The sequence below is a fragment of the Canis lupus genome, chromosome 19 (genome assembly GCF_003254725.2).
Source record: "Canis lupus dingo isolate Sandy chromosome 19, ASM325472v2, whole genome shotgun sequence".
Taxonomy (NCBI): Eukaryota; Metazoa; Chordata; class Mammalia; order Carnivora; family Canidae; genus Canis; species Canis lupus.
In genome coordinates, this window is record NC_064261.1 from 11,313,981 (window position 1) to 11,330,619 (window position 16,639).

Genomic DNA, 16,639 nt, shown 5'->3' on the forward strand with positions numbered 1-16,639 from the left:
GCATATTTCACAATCTCAGGGGAATAATAATAAGCATAGAGAAATCATTTAATACATACCAGATAATACAACATTTTGAAAGACAGTTTTTAAAATGCAATAATAGCTCAACGTAGAAAGAGAGAAACTGACCAAGAGTAATGAGTAAAATCAGGAAGTGTTCATGGAGGGTCTGACATGTCAGCATGACCTTCAAGGTTGAGTACAATTTCCTTAAGTAGAAATAGCTGTGAAGGATATTCAAGGCAAAGAGACAGAATTAGTGAGGACATGGTCTGGAATAAAATTTACAGAGATTCAGGAGATGTTAAGAAATCTGTTTTTGCTTGGTCACGGACTTCATAACTTGGAGTGCAAGTAACTTGCAAATCAGATGGGTCCCTGTATTAGACACTGTACTTCAGTTCAGGCCAACCCAACCTTTTTCTCTGTCACTGGGCTCCAGCACAGAAGATGAAAAAGCTAATTCTCTTATTGTCCCAATGCCTCTTAAGCTTGGCCATGAAACACTATTCTACTAATTTGGGAAAGAAAGTGTTCTAGTGCTGTTGTTACTATTATTTCCTGCCAAACATTCCTAACTGCTATATCACACCTTAAATAAATTTGGAATAAATGAAATAAATGCACTCCAGAGAGAAACTCTAAATGTTCCCAAATCATCCTTTGTTTTTATTGCCAATGAATAACCTCCTAATGCTCATATGAGAAGAAATACTAAAAGACGACACTTGTCCACTTTGTCTCAGCAGAAGATGAGATTAGAAGAGGGAATAATTTCCAAAGTGTAATGGCATCCAGTGACATGGCAGCAGCAAACAAATACAAAATAAAAATTAGTAAATAGTTAAAAAGATAACCACTTGAAATACAAATCTCTCCGTGAGGAATTCCCACTATAATTTCCACTAGTACATCCTGAATGTGCATTATAGGGAAAGCTGAGCAAGGTTAGATATTCATTAAAGTAGGTAGGGCAGTGCCCAGTGCAGAATGAAGACAAGAGTGACAACTACACACATCCAGCTCCTAATCCCTCAACTCAAGAGCAGGGTTTAAAAATCAGACAGCAAAGATAATTAATTTCTGTTATTTATGGAGCCACAGCAGACCTAGGTTACCCCCACCCAGTCAAAGATAAATATGTAATGAGGAAGAAATGAAACCTATTTAATTCAAGAATATAGAACAGTAAGTAAATAACAAATAAATAAGGATAAGGGCTTATTATGCAGAATGCCAATGAAGCACCGATTTTGGGAATTGATTTGCTCCCAAAATAAAAAAAAAACAAATGTAGTTACTACTTAGCAACATCAAGAAGTAATGAATAACATGGATTTAATGAACTGAAGTTTCAAAGATTACATGCTAAGACAACGGAAGAAAATTTAAAAGAAGCTATGAGGAAAGAAATAGAGAAACAATACCTTTTATCAACCAAGAGACACATTCGAAACAATGAGGAATGAAACACTGGTAGGTAATACACAAAACCTAATCAGTTATGTATAGAATAAGGTTGAAAAAACCACGGTGAAAGCAAATAAAAATGATTATTAGAACCAAAATGGCAGATATGAATGAATACAACATAAAGATGATTAGAAACTAAGGAAATTTTAAAAATCAAATAGAAAATAGAAGATTAAAAAAAGTATTTCTTAAAATGAGAGAAGAGTCTTCTAGGAAATTTAATAGAAAATGATAAAGAAACAATTTATTCAAATGATATTCCGAAATTTAAGGAAAATTGATTGTAAAAATAAAGTCAGCATTTATTTCCAAACCCATGAATTATCTCACTTAGATAATAACAAAAAATTCTATATGATAATGTTTCCTTATTTTATAAAAGAATATCCTAACCAAACTCATTCAGTAATTGAACAATGGATTTAAATTTAGAATCCAGGACCATGCCACTACAAAGGCTGAGTTCGGAATCACCATTCTACACAGATCTCCCTGGATTTAGGATAAGCCACATCTCGATAAACCCATCATAACTCGAAAATACCAGGAGTCAAAAATGCATCTAAAGCCCTAACCTGACAAACATCATCCTTACCTTAGCCTACCTTAAGCATGCTCAGAACACTTAACATTAGTCTACAGTTGGACAAGATCATCTAATACAAAGCCTGTTTGTTAGTAAAATGTTAAATACTAGAATTTATCATAGAATTTATCAAATATTGTACTAAAAGTGAGAAACAGAATGATTATATGGGTATAGGATGATTGCCAGTGTATTACCCTTATGGTTCCTTGGCCATCTGGGTTTTGTGGCTCACTGCTTCTGCCCCATTCTGTATATTGATAGCCTGGGAAAAGAACAAAATTCAAATTTGAAGCACAGTTTCTATAGAATATGTATTGATTCGAAAATGGCAAGTCGAAAAAATCATATATCCAACCATTGTTAAGTTGGCAATCGTCTGTATTCTATAAGATATTAGGAAATAAATTCATTTACTTCTCATCTGTTTGGTCTCATAAATCTCTCCAAATAAGACATACACTTTCCTTTGAGGAGACATAGTCTATTGCCTTCACAGTGACCATTTCCCCTAAAGCCCCAATTTTCTTCAGGAGCCACCTACTCCCAAGCAGTTCACATGACTCAGAAGATGCTAATCCCATATCCAACTCTGAGTGCGGGTGGGTGTATATTAGCTTAAGCTGATCATGGGCATCTCAGCTATTTTGCCAGGGACTGGTTAAAGAATCTTGGCTTATACTAATCAGTGAATATTATTTTTTGATGACAGTTGTTGAATGAGCACTTTATCTAAGTTGGACCAGTCAGACTGAACAGAAAAATTTCATATTCTATGGCTCTGGGACAGACTCTTCTCTTTCTTGTCCTAGAAGTGAACAAGGAAGTGCCTTGCCTTGTTTTCTGCTAATAGCCATCTTATGATGATGAGAATAGGCTGTCTGAAGAAATCAAGAAACCCTGCATACCAGTGAGGGAAGAGTTGAGTTGAGGGAAGAGCAAACAAATGGAGCTAGAGGCTGGAACTATCCTACTTTCAGACTTTAGGTTGAGGTAAAAGTGTCCTTGTTTTAGCCATTTGATTCAAGTTTTTTGATACTTAACTGGCACAACTATTTTCCTTGATGACACACATGTGCATTCATACACACAAACACATGTACACCACATGATGTTCACGTTATTGAATATCAAAGGCATCATATCTACTCGGGCCTTGGCCTTAGTAATGTGCCTTTGTATTCAGAAAAAAAGTGCTTATGTCCACATCTCAAGTTATAATGGGATGCTTAAAGTAGTCTATATATATTGATTAAAGAAAATAGAAAAAAATCAACTTCTTTCCTGGTCTATGGCAAACAAAAAACTAGTTTTTTGTCAATTCCTATAGAAAAATAAGTGAAGGAATATTAATAAATAAAGAAATATGCTTTAAAATAGAAAGACGTGAATTTATTTTAGGAGTAGTTAAGAGGAAAGACTATATTTCCATTTCTCTAGCCTCTCTATACTTGGAGGATACATGCCATCCCAAATTCCTGTTCTTCTGCTAGTTCCCAATACCAGGGCAACATTAACTAATCCTGAAACATTAGCAGCCAACCCAAGGCTTTCTGAAGTTGTCTGAAGCCCCATCTCTAGGTGACTTCACTGCTTTTTGCTTGCTTGCCAGTTAGTGAAGTAATTCAACAGGACCCCAGAATGTACAACAGGTAAGAAGACAGAAGAACCATTTTGAGTGTTGATCTCTAGTTTTACAGAAAGTATAAAAGGAATGCATGAAAGAGATTGGTTGGAGCTACTGAGGTTAAGGTTTCATTCACATGTCATCTCAAAAACAAGAACAACAACCTTTGATTCCCTTTCTCTCGTGAATACTGATGGTCATACCCAGACAAATGTTGAGAGAGTGGAGATGAGAGATGAGGCATTATTAGTTCAGGGAATTTCAACCTTATTGAATGTCTAAGGCCATAGATTTGGTCTGATGAAAATAGTATCTCTATTAGAGAAATCTTTTGGCTAAAAGTAATATATCTCCTCTTGTTTAAGTAACTGGGGACTGAAATGTTTATGTTTGCTCTTGGCAAATTTGAGCAGAAGAGGCAGTTTGGGATGAGATGATGTGTAGGCCATCTTAAAGGTTTTTGTCTTTATTCTAAGAGGAATTATAAATGATTTATAACTCATATTACATGGAAAGGAAGCTTTGGGTCAAATATGAATCAATGGGAATTCATCCTATAGCAATCAGTCATGCATTAGAAATAGATGCCTAGGATTTTAAATAAAGACCTGTGTATTAGTCCTAAAGATACAAAGCATTTTAATAATGACAGATTTTTTAAAATAAAAAATAAACAATAAATGTGTAGAGAATTTGAGTTAAAAGGAGTATGCTTCAATTCTATTCCATACCAATGATGTTAGAGCTTAGTTGCAATATCAACATAAAGGCATTCTCATAAATGTGAGGACTCAGGAGTCCAACCCTATATATACCCTTTTCACAAAGCCCTATTTCTTAGTGAAACCCAGCACTAACCCAGAGATATCCCAACATAAAGAATACACAAATGGGGACATGGATGATAAAGGATAAAGAACAAGTTTTAATTTTCTCTAAATCTAAAACTCTTTAGAAATTACATATATAATACAGAATGCAGATTTCAAAGTTTGTAAATAAAATATTATGGGATAAAAATAAACTGGACTGAGACAGACATCACAAAATACACTAACAAAAAACTGGAAAGATAATTGGAAGAGGAAGTAGAAGATACTACTTCTTTTATCCTTCAAATAAGGAATAACAATTTTGCTTCAGTGTGACACTAATCAATCAATACATATTGATCCCATTGTTTTATTTAAAGTTACAAAGAATAAAACAAATAGGTTGTATATCTTCCAAATTATCATAACAAAAAAGAAATAGAGATATTGCAAAAGATTAAAAATAAAAATATTTATTCAGCCTTTCAGTGAATATTTATGAGGTTACTATTATTTCTACACCTTGTTTAGAGATACAATGGAGAGGAAAATCAACATGTCCCCATCTTTCTGGAATCTTGAAATCATTTTGGAGTAAAATATTAAGTCAATAGTTACTATTGAATTATTATCACTATTGACTACGATAACAGCTAAATAATGAAAGTAAAGTCTAAAAGCATGTAACTAGAGCATGTGACATGGTTTTGGGATAGGGAAGTTCTCTGAGAAAAGCGCAGTGATATGATGGTGAAGAGAAGGAAAAAGCAATTTGGTCAGTGGAGCCAGCTTGAGCAAAAGTCCCAAATCAGGGAAGAGAGGGTTGTGAAGAAAGTGAAATAATATTTGTATAATAGCTGAAATGCAGAGAACAAAGACAATGGTGACATTAACTCTGAGGGGAAGAACGGACAAAGGACAAATGCCTATGGCGGATTGTGTTCTCTTCCCTAAGCATCCACCCCCTTCTTCTAGGGGTGGCACAGTCCAGCTCTTGCCCTATGACTTCAGCACTATTCCACAGGGCAGAGACCTTCCCGACTGCACTGCCTGCTGTGGCCTTGTCACTTGTTTTGGTCAGTGCAAAGGGATTGAATGTGACATCCACCACTTCTGAGCAAAAGGTTTTTGCAGATTGTAGGATTCACTTTGTGTCACTGCTCCTAACCATAAAAACAGAACATTCTGGATAGGGCCTGGTGCTTCAACATGGGTCCCAATATAAGTAGGTTCATGGGGCTCAGGCCAGCCACAAAGACCCTGTAGCATTCATGTAAATCAAGGAACAAATATATGAATGTTCATGATTATGTGCTGTAGAGATTTTGAGATTTCGTTAGCTTACACATAGCCTAGTAAAAGTTCACTAAAAGAGTTTCTAATTCATACTTTGACAAAAAAATCAATAAAAACTTCTCCCCGACAAACACCATGGATCATGATTATATACGTGCAAATTTATTCACACATAGAGATGCATCGAGACCATTTCTTAAAAAATATATATATAGTTTTTTGGTTATCTGAGTGTCAGTATTTCTGCCATTTTTAAAAATAGGTTTTCTTGGGGCGCTTGGGTGACTCAGTCAGTTAAGTGTCTGCCTTTGGCTCAGGTCATGATCTCAGGGTCCTGGGATGGAGCCCCACGTAGGGCTCCCTGCTCCGTAGGGAGCTTGCTTCTCCCTCTCTTCACCACTCATGCTCTATCTCTGTCTCTCTCTCTCTCAAATAAATAAAATCTTTAAAAAAAATTCTTTTTCTCTAAACTTGTGAATATGTGGGAATTTTGTAGTTTTTTTTTAATTTCACTAATAGAAAAATAAAATAAGAACAAGATTTTAAAAAATATTTTCAATATAACCTACCAGAAGTAACAAGATTATTATAATAGTTACCAGGCTATTGGGATTAAGAAACTTTTATTGGAAAGATGTATGGCATATATCACATGACAGATCAAAATAGTGCTTTCAACCTCAGCATAATACCCGGATAACTTCTTAGAATACAGATTACTAAACCCTACCCCTTGAATCTCTGATTCCTTAGATATCAAGAGGGGCCAGTGATTTTCATTTCAACTATTCCCATGTGTTGCTGAGGTTACTGACCCAACATCACAGTTAGAGGAGCAAGACATTAAGTGGCTGGTCAGATCCATGTCCTGATAAGAATTTTACTTTGGATTCACAATTTCAAAAAATCAATTCATTTGATTGTTCCTTTTGGCCGAACGAGTGCCTGAAAAACACTGAATTATTTGCCTCAATGCCTCTGTTTCTTTTCATATATATTGTTAGTAAGTAAAGAATTGAAGCCAGGTGAGTTCCAATTAAATAACTATTCTAAACATACTCGTAGAGTTAGGAATTCGGACGCACACATACACACATGAAGACATAAACACATGTACCTATTTCCTTCCTGTCTTTGGAAAAGCTAAATTTTCAGAGGTAATGCATCGATCTTATGATTTTAAAGAACCATCTCTGCTACTGAAATGGTTGTTTTCCCTTTCTTTTTGACTTAGATTTTTCTCCAGGCATTTAACATCCTTGACCCTGTTCATAAGCAGTTCACAAGTATCCTACACAACTAATTTTTTAACTTAGATCATCTTGTAAAATGGAATGGGCCTCATTATTGTAGTAGTAGACAATGAAGAAATAAGCAGATTATTGGTTTACTTTGCAGAAACTAGAATATTACTGAATTCCACTCTTCCATTAGAAAAAGATGAAAGAGGAGCCAAAGAAGGATTTTGAAGGTTTTAATTTTTTTTTCCAGTGTATCTTCCTTAAAGCCTGAGACAACATTTAAGCTTTATCACACATTTTTTTTCTCTCTTTTTTTTTGCAAGGTCAAGATCCAGTATCCCATTAAAGCATTTTGCCAGAAGAAAAAGTTGTTAGAAAGTACATAAAATGCTAGGTGATCCGCTTTTAATGGAACTTGACTTTCTGAAACATCTGAAACACAACTGTCTTTTATTAAACTGAAATGAAGAGGTCTGGGCAGGAGTCTTGTGGGGACAGAAGACTCAGCCTTAGAGTCAAAGCCCTAAAACATTTCTTGTTATCACTGAACAGTTGCCCTTCTAGCCAGCTAACAAGAGGAGCATTAATAGCCTTTGAAAGGTACCCAACACAGATTGCCTTGAAGACAGTTATGTTGGTAAAACCACGGGTCTTCTAAGGAATAGTACAATTAAAACCAGGATATTGTGGGAGAGGCATTTGGGATTCAAAGAATTTTAGAGTTTTTTAAAAAAATAAAAAAAAATAAAATTTTAAACTAACTTAAAAAAAAAAGAATTTTAGAGTTAGAAAAACCTCGTTGAGTCTCATTTTCAAAGCCAGACGGTAAGTGTCTGCGCAACGAGAAGAGAGAAGAAAATTTAAATTGTAGTCTCTTTCTGGAAGCCCATAGAACCTAACTCGGAAGGAAAAAGTTTTCTGCAATACTTTTATTTTTAAATGAGTTTCCCTTGGCCCAGTGTGACTAGGGAACAGTCTCCAATGTGCCTATTCAAGGTTAGAATTTCAAAATCTTCATTAATATTTTGCTATTGCACCAGGATCATTCATGCTACGCTGCTTTTGCTAATTAAATTAATAGCTACAAATGCTTACCAAAGAGATTAACTTATGCACTGCCCTCCTAGAAGAGCTGGTTGCTAGGCAGCCCTGAGTGAAGGCCTGGCGCAAAGCTCCTTCTCTCAGGACAGAACCTTCTGTGCATCCTTGGCTGCGAGAATGAATGCTGCACTGCTTTCACTGAGAGCATTCACCTTCGTCTTTACATCTCAATTGCTTCTTTTTAATTATTTTAGCCACTCGGTGCATTCTAGTGTTTCAAGTCTATTTAATGTGAAGTATACGCATCTCATGCTTGGTGGACTCGCTTCAATGGCTTATCTTTCTTGTCTCTTCACGAGCGTCAATCCTATGTTACCCATGGTTTTGCCGCTATCTGCAGGCGTGCTTGATGACTCTGCAGCTCTTGCCACAATTTCTAATAATCTAGATTTTTTTGCATATGACTTCAACTCATGTGTGGTCAAAGATTTGTGTAATAGAAATCCGGGTCTCCTGCACTACTTCGCTCTTTATTTTTAAGATCATATCCTCTATTTTGTTTTCCTTACTGCTTTATGTATAGACAGCACAGGCACTGGGTGTTCATCCTAAAGACAGAGAGGGAGGCTTTCTCCTGCTCTAGGATATACTTTCTGCTGCTGAATTTGCTGCCAGCAAGTTTGTCACTTGGAAAACTTGGCTTTAACTCAAACTCGAATTGACATTCTTTCTTCCTTGAAAACAAGTCTCTTCTAAACTTTAAACCAAATACAAATGAACAGTGAGTATTTGTATAACCAAGGCTATGAAAACTAAGTAATAAATGCATATCTATTGAAAGGACACTATTTAAAAAAATACTTTGATCATGATACTAGCCTAGCTCCGGTGTGATCAAGGAAATCTATGCAGAATGAGCTTTCTTGGAGAAACTTAACAGTCCTTGGTAAAAAATAGCTTATTTCATCGGGAAAGACTAGCCAAAGCGTTGGGCTAAATGTCTGGTCCATGCCTACCTGGTTCTAATATAACCTCTGCCTTGGTCCCTGACTTTTTGCCTATCTCTCTGTAGTTGACATATGTGTTCATCTGTAAGTTGGTCTTTATCCATTCATGTGTGGCCGCATGCCTGGGTGCTCACAGAGGAAGGACTAGTGGAAGAAAAGTATCAGCGTGAGAATGTTTGAACAGCTCCACAGAAAAGCCATAAAAGTCACTAGAGTTTTGTGGTATTGCCTGTAATATTTAGTGTATGGCTATGTTTCTTTCGCTAAGGGAATCCATAATACACTTAAGTAGGATATAATTTTATTAATGCTCACATAACATACTAGAGGTGAGGGACCTGGTGGGAGGATACCTTGGTTCCAGAGAGCATTCAGTGACCTGGGTGCATTCTTTCTTGTTGCTCTGCCATGGGGTAAAAATGGAACTCATGTACATGGTAAGATTTGTGACACCATATGTCACCTTATGACATAATCCGAATGTCATAATCTCCAGAATGTGGAGACCAAGTTAACTGCTTTTAAGTAAATGAAATAGAAATTTTATACATGTTTTGCCATAGCAAAATTTAGTTGTAGGGTCTAGTTGTAAGTGAGGCTATGAAAAAATATAATTTCTAGCAGGCAATTACATGCCCAGCTAAAACCTTAATAATTTAAAAGAATTTAAGAATGAAGTTGGGTGAAGGTATTATTTCAGTGTAAATCAGAGAAGCAAAAGTATATTGATTAATATAAAAGAAGAATTTACAATAGAAACAAGGCACTATACATTGTGGCAAAAGGAAGATAGATAACAAAAGTTAAAACCAGCCCTCTCAAAGTCTATGTGGTTAAGTGAGACCTTGAAGAGAAATCTGGGATACAAGGCATGTTAAGGAGAGTGGCAGAAAAGTCTATAGAAAACTGTCGTTTCTGTGTGGCTACTGCCTCTGTGGGTCCAAGCCAAGAGCGCGATGGTGTCACTGAGGTGGCTGTTGGTCAGTGAGGCTAGAAGACAGGAGGAAGACCAGAAGGCAAAACAAAAGAAAGCAAAAACAAGCTTTGCCGTGCTGGGCACTTCCATGCCCATCTTTTATAAACCTATCTAGAAGATCATTCGAGATTAACTGCTGTTGTATCACTTTGCCTCCAAATGTAGGCCAACTTCTAACCCAAGACCTTAAGGAAAGTGAGTTCTGATGAATGTAACCAACTTGTCAAAACCATACCATTTTTCATAATAAATTCAAGTCAAAAATTCCCCCATGTAAACAAATCGTGTTTTATCTCTATTTTACCTCTTTATGACTCCATCTGTTCATAATGCTTTATAAAGAAAAGCCACAAAGAAGACAAATGAAGAGGAGAGAGAGAAGTGACATGGAGGAAGGGAGAGAGATTGTTATGGGATGTGTGGGTCACGGATCTCTGGTCTCCAGTTAAGTCCACTGGGACACTAATGGGAGATTAACATCTTTTCAAAAATCTCTTCAAAATATTCTAAGTAGGCAAACTGACATCACCTAAGGGACATCTCTCAATTTTTGCACTCTTCAATAGTTAATCCTTAATAATTCTTTGGCAGATAAAAGTCTGTTTTATGGAACAACTGATCTGTGTTTTTGCTGAGGTCACTATGTACTGACAAAAGAGAGAGAGTTTATTTCTTGGCCTCTTCCTCCTTGGACAGAGTCTTGATGATTTCTTCCTTCTTGGCCTGGAGCTACTCTTCACAGTGCTTGTGTGCCTCCTTGGTCTTAGATCAAAAATACAGAACGCTTCATGAATTTGCATGTCATCCTTACGCAGGGGCCAGGCTAATCTTTTCTGCATAGTTCCAATTTTAGTAGGTATGCTGCTGAATTGAGCACAAGGTTTTAATTTAAGAAAATGGAGAAGAAATGATCCTGAGATATACAGAAACTTTTCTAAAGTCGCTTATAGTATATTATAGGGATCTTATTAGCAAATGAATTGACAGTGATTTCAGTTGTCCTATATTTTCACAAACTATATAAATGCAATTATGATTGGGTACGGTAGAATTATCCTCATAATTAGAAAGGAAACATAGAAGGGAGAGAGATTAGGAACTTTAAAAAATCATTATCAGTTTCTCATCAAGGACGAACATCCTTCATTCTACTGCAGAGTTAGGATTAGCTTCAGCTCCCTCCAGTCAACTATAGTGGAACAGTTTCTAAATCAATCTTTTATCACAATTGCCATCACAGGTTCTCATCACTTTCTTCCTGTGCTGGTCAAATAATTCTTCTGGTTCTACTCTTTCCCTAATTTATCTGTCTTCATGATGTCCCAAAGATAATTTTCTAAAATAATAATAATAGCTTTTGCTTAAAACGGTGGCTTGAACTCAATTGTTAAGCTCTATTCTTCACTCAAAATCTTCTATACAAAAAAAAAAAAAACTTCTATACAGGCGTCAAGTGAGTTTAAAAAAATGTATAACCACCTCTATGGAGAGATGATAATAGCAAAAAGTTGAAAGCAAAATGTTGGTATATGGCAACCAATCAAAATATTGGTAGGTCAAAAACAAACAGGAAGAGGTAATTTGATGTGGCTGGAGGAAACAGAATTATATGAGGAGTGCAATAAATGGTACAGTATTTGTTACTGTATGACCCTACCTTCTATAATTAATTTAAAAAAGAAAAACTTACATCAAACCTTACCAAAATGACTTACATGAATACCATATATAAGTAGAAAAATTCGTAAAGCCTTCAGAGAAAAAAATATATATTTTATAAGGAATAATACTTGACAATATCAGAGGTAAAAGATACAGAAATCTTCCTGAAAGAGAGAAGTAGATACTACAAAGACTAAGGTATCCGCATGGCTCAGACTTCTCCCCATCAACACTGAAATGTAGGAAAAGATGTCTTCAGAATTCTGATAGAAATTATTTCATACCAAGGCAAACCACAATTTGAAGTATGAAATACTTTCCCATGCACTATTCTCAGAGGACCCTGGAGTACAACCAAATAAAAACAAATGAAAATACCAAGAAAAAGGAAGTGACACAACACAAGAAACAGGAGAATAAAAAAGCAAGACACAGAGGGAATCTAGCTAGTTCCAGGCAGTTCGGGTTTACACTTGTTCTGATATAATTTTAATAAAACATTGTCACTCTCAAGTATGTCCTAGTTTATATGATAAAATATAAAATCACAAAGGTATTACAAGAAAAGCTCAGCCAGTCCAGATTGGAGCAGAAAGTTAGAGGCCTTCAGGTAGGATATCTCCCAGGAGAAAAAATAAAAGAGAGAGAGAGAGAGAGAGAGAGAAACTGATGTGCTGCCCTTTCAAGAGAAGTTTTATAATTTTTTTCTTGTTGTTCAATCAGGTAGAGAGCCTATTGAGACAAAAAAAAAAAAAAAAAAAGAAAAGCTTTCAAAAAAGAAAGGACATGTAATCGGAGTACAGTGGTTCAGCTATAGAGGATATGTACAGTCATGTGATATAATCACAAGTGACTATTAATTCTAAGAAATTATAATTTAGTTAGAGTGGAAGTATTGCTGGAGGAGGCATATATGTAAGAGAGCTTCCTCTTCATATACCTTTTTTAGGAAGCTATGAAAATCGATACTGAAAAATATAGATCAGCACCATTAATACGTTATCCAGAATGATTGAGTTAAATATTGAAAGAAACACGAAAGAGCAGAAGTGATTGACCTCGAGAAGCAGGACTCAGTGATGGCAAAGAGTAGAGCAATGGGACATTAATTTTCATTATTCTCATTTCAGACGGTGGACAGAGGATAATTTGTTTAAAAAATAGTAAATTAAGAAACTTGATTTTTTTCTTATTGACTAAGAAATAATGTTCAATCTCCTGACATATAACCCAAAGTCCTTAGGAATCTAACTCTGGTTTTGATCCAACCACTCCCACTCTTCTGCTTTCTATCACACTACACACATGTGTGGGCACGCACACACACACTGACACACACACACGCTTTTTAAAAATATTTCTAATAACTTTTACTTTCTTTCATGTCTTCTAGATGCTTTTATGGGCCCATTCTTTAATTAAGCTATCTCATTTACTCAGAATGCTTTACCACATATTTATTAGATACTCCTTAAGAATAAATTCAAATGTCATTGCCTCTTTGGGCTTTTTCTTAGTCTTGCAGGCAATTAGTCTCATACTAATGCCACAAGCATTATTTGTAGTTTATTTTATCTTGTTTTCACAACGTCTCATGATTGCTATATATGTGCAAATATGTATTCCATGCCCTTCCATGCTGCTCCTCATCATGCTGTGACATACTGAGAGAGTGTGTTAGAATCCTTTTGCTGCTGTAATAAATCAACACAAACTTGGTAGTCTAAACAACCTAAATTTATTCACTTAAAATCTGGAGTCCAAAACCATTCTTACTGGGCTAAAGTCAAGGTGTTGACGGGGATGGTACTTTCTGAAGATTTTGAAGAAGAATCCATTCTCTGCCTTGTTTGGCTTCTAGAAACCATTACATTCTTTGGTTAGTAGGTTAGTGGCTTCTTCCTCCATCCATCTTTCAAACCTAATAGTGTAGCATCTTCCAATTCCTCTCTCTCTGTCTTCTCTGTCTCTCTCTCTGTCTCTCTCTCTCTCTCTCTCACACACACACACACACACACACACACACACACACAAGACCTCTGCTTCCATACTCACATCCCCTCTTTCTTTCACTCCCTCACTCACTGCCTCCCTCTATTAGGCCCTCCCCTATAACTCAGGATAATCTCCCTTCTTCAAGATCCTTAAGTCAATCACATCTGCAAAGTCCATTTGCCATGTTTTACCACAGCCCTTGTATATTCAATTCTGTTTTTCTTTTCAGTTATTGTTCTCTTTACTTTTCAGTCTTGGAGATTTGTACTGATATATCTTCTAGCTCAGATGTTTTTCCCTCAGCCATGTCCAGTGTTCTAATAAGCTCATCAAAGGTCTTCTTCACTTCTACTATAGAGTTTTTGTTTTGTTTTGTTTTGTTTCTTTTATCTATCTCTAGTGTATCTTTTTGGTTCCTTTTTAGATTTCCATCTCTTTTCTAACATTGTTCACCTGTTCTTTACTTTATCCATTAGAGCTTTAGCATATTAATCATAGTTATTTTAAATTCCTACTCTGATAATTCCAGTACCCCTGTCATATCTGATGCTGATGCTAGCTTTGTCTCTTCAAATAGTGGTTTTGCCTTTCGACAGGTCTTGTAATTCTCTCTTGATACCTGGATTTGATGGACTGGATGAAATAGGCCTTTATTAATGTAGTGTGAGGTATTAAGGGAGGAGAAGCACTCCACAGATCTAGGACTGGGTTTCAGTGTTTCAGTGAGCCTATGTCTCTGGATTACGAACTTCACAAGTTTTTCTCAGGTTTTTTTCTCCCTGCTTAAGTGGGAAAGAATGGCTATAGTATTTCTCCTCCCTTAGAACAGTTAGGCTCTGGTAATACCCCAGAATGTTAGACTCTGATTAAATGGTTTCTCCTGAAGGCAGGTTTTGTTAAGAAGAATGATATGCTCTGCTATATTTCAAAATCTTCCTGTCTTCTCCCCCTCTCAGAAGTGTGAAGAATTTTTCTCTGATGTTTACTGTGAGGACTGGATCAAGCTCCTGGAGGTAAATCTCACACATTAAGGAGATCATCCTATAACTAGGACTTCATGAAGTCTTTAATTCTCAGACATGTCCACATTGACTGTGTGGAAGATTTTAACTCCTATCATCTTCAAAACTTAGTTCCATCTCAGAGGATTCTATGGAATGATATGAGCTAAAACATCAAGATTGGACATACAATTCCAAATCCCACTTGGATAAACACCTCAACAGCGTGACTATAAAAGAAGACTTCTAGATGAGATAGTTGAAAACTAACTGAGAAAAGAGAAATAAGCTGCTGGGTTGGGGAGGAAGGTTCTAACCCACAAAGGAAAATCTGCAATTTAAAAATTCTTGACCTGAGCTCTCTATATAGGGCTCAGGAGATTTTATAATTGCTTTTAAATCTTGAGCTAAATATGGTAAATATTAACATTTTCCAAAGGGGCAGTATCCTTAATATCCACTAGATATACAAATGGGCCTGAACTGCAAACAAACAATAAGCTAACAAAATTCCCCAAAAAACGTTTTAAGAAAAAGAGAGAGAAAGAGGGAGGGAGGGAGAGAGACAGAGAGACAGAGAGAGAGAGAGAGAGAGAGAGAAAGCTATATAAAGACAAAATCTTTTTTTTAAAAGATTTTATTTATTTATTCATGAGAGACACAGAGAGAGAGGCAGAGACATAGGCAGAGGGAAAAGCAGGCTCCCCATGGGGCACTTGATCCCAGAACTCCAGGATCACACCCCAAGCTGAAGGCAGATGCTCAACCACTGAGTCACCCAGCCAACCCCAACACAAAATCTAAGATGAAGTTTCTTTCCCCCTTATGCTTGTACATTTTATAATCACTTACATAAATCTGTGGAATTGTGTGAGGTAGGAAGGATAATGGTGTCATTTTTACAAATACTTAGCACTTTGACTACAATGGGACTCCCTGAGTCTCAAAAGTATATCTCCTGAACATAGCAAGCTCATTGTAGTAAGTTTATTGCTAGATTTCAAATTTTGTTTTTTGTTGTCATTGATATGATTATTACTATTCTGGTATAGCACACAAACTTGAGTTGTTATTCGTGGAAATTTTAAGATCTAAGTTTATTATGCTATTTTTCATAGAAATATGCAAAAATAAAATATAATTGCTACTGATTCAAAGTTATTCCTATGCAAAAATTCGTGTTTATTGAAAATTATAATGCAAATTTAAGTTATGCAGCTCTGCATTGTGCTTCTTTAGTAACTGGGTGCTTTTTTTGTTGTTTTTTGCTATAAATGTCTACATAAATTAGAATAATTTCTCTATATTTTATCCATAAATGCCTCCATAAAGTGTGACTAATGTTTTTAATGTGATATTATAATGTTAGTACAAAAAAAGAATCCAAGCAAATCCTTGTGAAAGTAAGGAAAATAACTGCCAGAGCTTTAGTGGCAGCCTCTTTCTCGTATTGTCTGAATAACACTTCTGATTCCCCGGCAATGCATTTCCGAGTTATCTGAAGTTACTTCTGTCTGTTCAGAGTACTTAACATTTTTTTGTACTAGACTTTGTCTTCTAATCCTTTTATTGAATCTTTTGTGTCCTTTCCTCATCCTCTCCTTGAATTCTCACAATGGTTTCAAACTCTTGACAGAAGAAGTCTAAAGTTGTTTATAGGCTTTTATCTTCACTGAAATTACAAAGCAGCTCTAAGCCCAGAGATGCAGCACAGAGACAACTGTCCAAGGAGCATAACTGCCACAGAATTGTTGAACTCCTAAAGGAACTGCCTTGAATGAACAAGTAAATGCACAAATCAGAAATTAGTGCACAGAATTAGTAATACCTAATCTAGCATCTTCAGAAAGTGGCTGTTCGATTAATCTATTTATAAGAGTTTGGAGCCCACAGTTCTTGACCTGGTGCGGTGTGTGTGC

At 36.0% G+C, this 16,639-nt stretch overlaps 1 long non-coding RNA gene and 1 other non-coding gene across 5 annotated transcripts in view; both read right to left on the minus strand.

The window, feature by feature from the left end:
* The window catches only part of LOC112642794 (uncharacterized), a 148,538-nt gene extending 139,022 nt beyond the window's left edge, over window positions 1–9,516 (minus strand). For all 4 annotated transcript variants that reach the window (XR_003125459.3, XR_003125458.3, XR_004807116.2 and 1 more), the window contains exons 1-2: window positions 9,440–9,516; window positions 2,260–2,327 (exon numbers count right to left, since the gene is read on the minus strand). This is a non-coding gene — a long non-coding RNA (uncharacterized LOC112642794). The remainder of the gene's footprint in view (window positions 1–2,259; window positions 2,328–9,439) is intronic.
* A 1,316-nt stretch (window positions 9,517–10,832) lies between these two features.
* On the minus strand, window positions 10,833–10,939 carry LOC112642811 (U6 spliceosomal RNA). The gene has a single exon (XR_003125469.1). It is a non-coding gene; the product is annotated as a U6 spliceosomal RNA (small nuclear RNA).
* Window positions 10,940–16,639: the final 5,700 nt, after the last annotated feature.